This window comes from Ricinus communis, chromosome 8 (genome assembly GCF_019578655.1).
Source record: "Ricinus communis isolate WT05 ecotype wild-type chromosome 8, ASM1957865v1, whole genome shotgun sequence".
Classification (NCBI taxonomy): Eukaryota; Viridiplantae; Streptophyta; class Magnoliopsida; order Malpighiales; family Euphorbiaceae; genus Ricinus; species Ricinus communis.
The window spans coordinates 26,102,399-26,108,347 of NC_063263.1; positions in this window are offsets into that span (position 1 = coordinate 26,102,399).

Below are 5,949 nucleotides of genomic sequence, written 5' to 3' on the forward strand. Positions count from 1 at the left end.
TAAATTCTAAACTAACTATTAACTACAAGCTAAGTTCTAAGGGAGATGCAGGAGTAATTGATAAGTGAAATAATCAAGACAAGAAGACAAACCCAAAGGGAATCTAAACTAGTTGGCAATCAAACAAAAGATAAAGGATCGGTGAGTCTAATTATGCTACCCGTGGATGAATTCTTAACCGAATTCGGTTTCTCTCTCGAGATAACTGAATTCCTAAACCTAATAACCTAAAGTTGGAATCTCTTCCTAACGATTGATTCTTAAATTAGCATTAAGCTTTAATCCGCCTCTATTAAGCTTTGTTAATTCTTAATCCGGCTAGTTAATTATCCTTATCTCTAAGCGATTATTAACCAGTTCTTGTTATTCAAAGTTCCAATTGCCAAACGGATTTCTCAATCTCATAAAGCAATCTAAACATCATAATTCACAACGTCTCATGAATAATGCATAATCTTATTAACACTGAAAACAAGAAGAATACAAAACCAACTCAAACAATCCAACAATATAATATCAAACCAACATAGCAAAGAAATCCCAATGGATTAATCAATTTAGCTAAACATGTTCATGTTTAAAACAATCTAGGAAATCAATTACAATGAAAGAACAATGAAAATAAAACATGTACACCCTTTTCTCTTGAATTGGATGAACAGCTCCAAATCTAGATCTACACTTTGATTAATCTCCCAAACTGCCTCTTGAATTGCTCCACTACTGTTTTGCACTCGGAATCTTACGATTCCGAGATTCTTACTCACTGCAACTCTCTCTCGCACTCAGTATTGTGCAGAAACCGAACCAGCCACTAGGGCTCAATGTCACTCTTTTTTCCCTCTCTCCCTCTAAGAAAAATGAATTTTTCTTATATATTTAACTCGACGGCCGTGGTCAAGGTCAGGCTAGTCAAAGGAGTCCATCTTTGGCTATGGATCTCACCAACTAGGGTTTCACCATGACCGTGTTGCTCCCGTCATGGCCACCACGGGCGTCTTGGATACCGTGGTGGCTACAGTAAACCGTGCTCAAACTATTATTTTGAAGACCAAGTTTTGATGGTTGGTCACGGTAGTCTAGGCCGTGATGGTCGGCCTTGACTCAGGCCGTGCTCAATGTGTGCAACGCGGGCTCTTGTCCGATCTTGATGAATTCTCGTCCGTTTCCGCACGTATTGATCTATAATTGCTTAAACACCAATGATGGTCCTATAAATATTCCTGAAATGCAAAAGAACATAAAACACGGGTGATCTGGGAATAAAAGCACAATAATTGCTAAGAACATACGCAATAATATGCAAGCAAATATGTGTAAAACTATGCTCATCAAAGGCCAATTGGCATCTCGTAGTGAAAGTTCCGTAAAAATTACAAATTTGGTCCCTAACCCATCAGAATTATGCTTAGTCTTTGAGTGGGTCAAACCCTAGTATAGCTTCCAGAAGGCATCAAATTGAATTAGATCGTACCTTAAGGCTGGAAATTCTAACTGAAAATACCCGATAGTGGAAAATTGCTGAAGTAACCTGAAGTGGTGAACTGATTCACGAAATGGAAAATAGCTAGAGTGAATTTCTGCAATCATGAAATCAATGGACGTGGTTCCAAATAGCAAGCGAAGTTTTCAATCTAAGCACGCGAAGTCCTCAACTAAAGCAGGTGAAGTCCTCAACTTAAGCAGGTGTAGTCCTCAACTTAAGCAGGTGTAGTCCTAAAAAATTCAAGTAATCATGGTCCCTATATTAAATCAGAGTTCAAACTTGCGAGGTGTGGCTTCTACAGCTCACAGAGATATCCTTTTGCGTATCCTTGATAATATGATTTGTTTCAATTTATCTAAACGCATTTCATGCTTATAAATTTGATAAATCAAGGGCATCTGTCAACACCCATTTTTCGGATCTAGATATCGAGAGAATCATGAAAAGGCCTATGACCAAAGTTACTGCCTTCTTAAGTCTCAGGAGATGAAGAACGGGCAAATCCAAGGTTATGGTTGAGGCTCATCCAAAATTTCTTTTTTAAAATCAATTTGGAGTTAATTGTTAAGAAAAATAAAGTTTAAGGGTATGGATTTTGCAAGTTCAAGTAATTGCAAATTTTTGTTAAACTTCCCATCTATAATGCCAATCAGCTTTACACAATGCTGATTAGGGTTTTCTCCTTTGACCTTATTTTCTTCTTGACTCTTTTATGTCTAGATACAAATTCTAGAAGGAATTTGACGATAGTCATGGGTTTTTAAGAGAATTAATATTGATATTTTTTAATTCTTTTTTTGAAAATTTGAAGATTATCTGTTCTTTTAGGGTTCCTTTAGAAATTCTACCTCTATAAATAGAAAACGATCCTAGGTTTGGGAGGGAGAATATTAATACAAGCTAATATCGATTTGAGAAAAGAAAAAATTTACGTTCATTACTAGGCAAAAGGGTTTTGGTCACTAAGAAAGAAGGCCACTAAAGAAAGAATTGATTTTTTGGAAACTTCTTTAAAGTTGACAAAGGCTTTCCCAATACCATACCTAGCACTGAATTCCCAACCAATCTTCGATTCAACTGCATTTTCATCTTCTGAGACTCGTAGAACCATGAACTACAATGATAAACTGGGGGTTCCTCCAACATGCATCCATCATCATCAACATCACTCTAAACTATTTTTTTTATATCTTTTTATGTTTCTTTTCCTAAAAAACATGATTAGGGTTAGTTTTATTTATTTTATTTTTATGAGTAATATGATTAGATTATAGTTTCCTATGAATCTGCATGTTACTAATTTATTGGGTTTTGGAATTTGATAATAAGAACATTAATGTATTGAATATGATTATATGCCAACATTAGGGTTTTGAATTTGATTAATCACATGCATAGGATAATATGATTAGATTTTTATTTTCATTATGAATTTGTTACCAAATTAGTTGATTAGGGTTATATGGTTAATCTGCAATTCCTATTCAATGTGTTTTCAGTTTTTAGAGTTTTGTATAAGCTTTTAGGGTTTCTGGTTCAATCGATTGATATTTGTTATTTTTATTTTATTTCTTTCATATTCTAATCATTTTCTACCTTTTATACATGTTGAAATCGGCTTTAGGATATGAGGAATACACAGAAAGTCGAAGAAACTAGTCTAAATGCCCTAGAGCCGATCGACTCAACATTCCCTAGCCCTATTTTTTGTGTCTTGTGAGTTTTTGATGTACTTCTTCGATTTTCTGTACAATAGCTATGTTTTATGGCTTTTATTCGCAAATTTAGTTGTAAGCTAGATTGTAATAATTAGATTTATTTCTGCTCTTTATTTTTTTGTTTAGTTCTTGATTTGATGTAAGTTAAATAATTGTAACATGAAAAATGTAGTCCAATAGGCTAATCAATATTAATCGGGCTTAAACTTTAAAACTAAAGTGAACTTAATGAGCCAAATATGGTTTTAGTTAAGATTGGGCTATATTAGAATTAGGTTCACATAAAACATGCCTTGTCATAATAAGTAGTCCATTAGGCTTAAAGGTTGGAAGTTAAAGCATAACTTGTAATTGGGCTAGAATAAGCAAGTTATGTTCATAATTAATTAGTAAGCTAGATATACAACTTTAATATGGATTACGCTTAATAAAATGGGTTAGACCTAAGTAAATTATATGTGTTATTTGGTATGCCTATGTATGAACTACTGTGTTTATAGGGAATGATTTGTTAAATAATAAAATTAAAGACTAATATACACAAATAAGGAAGTTGGTTTCCGAATCCATCTTTTGATTTGTGGCATAAGCTTCCTTATGGAATCTAAGAAATGCCACTCATTAGTAAAAGTGTCCCGGTGATTACCTGGGTGGCCACTCCCATCTCCATGCTAGTATTAGTGACTAGTTAGCGTGTTCCTGATTAGGTTGAAAAGCCTATCACTAAAGACATTTGGGTGCACGCCTGAAACTATCGCTGACACTAAGGAAGCTAAAGAGAAAAGTTGAGAAAAGATTGAGAGCTTATGACAAATGATGTGACCACTCTTTCCCCCCTATATAGGATGCCAGCTCTACCCACACGAGCTCAGCCTTGGCTCGCACGAGTTCAAGCCTAAGCTTGTATGGGCTTAAGGCTAAGCCTGCGCGAGCTTAGGCTTGAGCAAGCGCGAGGACTAGGTTGAGGTTGACCTCACCCTCAACCAAAGACCTTGACATCATGCTTGGGGCACCTTCAATAAAAGACCTCAGCATTACACTTGAGGCACCCTCTAAAGGACCTCGGCATTACGCCCGAGGCACCCTCAACTGAAGATCTCGGCCTCACGCCTGAGGCATCCTCTAAAATACTCGACATCGCACCCGAGGAAACCTTTTGAAAAACCCCTAGTATAGTGCTTGCGACGCCTCCCATGGGTCCACAGCAGTGGACCGAAGCATCCACCAAAAGACAACAGCAATCAAGGTACAATTCTCAAAACTCTTTCTTTGATCGAACTCATACTTTTTAAAATGCTTCATAAAACTATTTTTCCAAGCATTCCTCCTCCAAAGCAAAGGGCAAACTATTATCATTAGAAATCAAAGACTAGAGTTATATAAAGCCCGATGATGAGAAAGTTTAGTTGGCTGTAGAGCCAAAAGATGAAAAGTAACCATAACCCTAACATCTTAGAAAACTTGCCTAAGGAAAAATAAATATTAAAATGAATAAAAATACCAATAAAAATAATGGTGATGGGTCTACAAGGTTGTACTCGCGCATGCTCAGTATAAGCTTGTCGTGCTCAACCTAGATAATGTTAAAACTAAACATGGTTTATATGAGTGGTTAGTAATGCCTTTTGGTTTAACTAATACACCAAGCACTTTCATGAGATTGATGAATCATGTTTTAATAACATTCATAGGCAAATTTGTTATTGTCTATTTTGATGATATCTTGGTTTGTAGCAAAAATTTAGATGAGCATGTACAATATTTGACTTGTGTTTTTTATGTGCTTAGAGAAGAGAAGTTGTATGGTAATCTAAAGAAATGTTGTTTTTGCAATAATGAAATTACTTTTCTTGGATATATTGTCAGTGACAAGGGCATTCATGTTGATCAAGAAAAGGTAAAAGTAATTAGAGAATGGCCAACACCCACAAGTGTAAGTGATGTAAGAAGCTTTCATGGTTTAGCTAGCTTTTATAGAAGGTTCATTAAGAATTTTTCTACCATAGCTGCACCTTTAACTAAATGCATCAAAAAGAATGTTGGTTTTAAGTGGGGAATTGAACAAGATGAGGCTTTTAACTTGCTAAAAGACAAATTAAGTCTTGCACCCTTGTTATCTTACCAAATTTTACTAAAACTTTTGAGATTGAGTGTGATGCAAGTGGCATAGTTATTGGAGGAGTTTTGATGCAAGAAGGCAAGCCCATAGCATTCTTTAGCGAAAAGCTAAGTGGAGCAAGTCTAAACTACCCTACATATGACAAGGAGTTCTATGCATTGGTGAGGGTTCTAAAGACATGGCAGCATTACCTTGGTTACAAAGAATTCATAATTCACACTGACCATGAGTCCTTGAAGTATCTCAAAGGACAAGGAAAGCTTAACAAGAGACATGCAAAATGGGTGGAATTCATTGAATCCTTTCCGTACATCATTAAGTACAAGCAAAGGAAAGAAAATGTGGTGGCTGATGCATTGTCAAAATTATTAGGATTTGAATACATCAAAGATCTTTATTCTAATGATCCTGATTTTGCTAATATTTATGGGGTATATGAGAAAGGGGGTTTTGATAAGTTCTATAAGTTTGATGGTTTTCTTTTTCGGGAAAACAAATTGTGTGTGCCACAAAGTTCTTTGAGAGAGTTACTTATAAGAGAGGCACATAGTGGAGGTTTAATAGGGCATTTTGGGATTAAGAAAACTTTGGATGTGTTAGGTGACCATTTCTTTTGGCCACACATG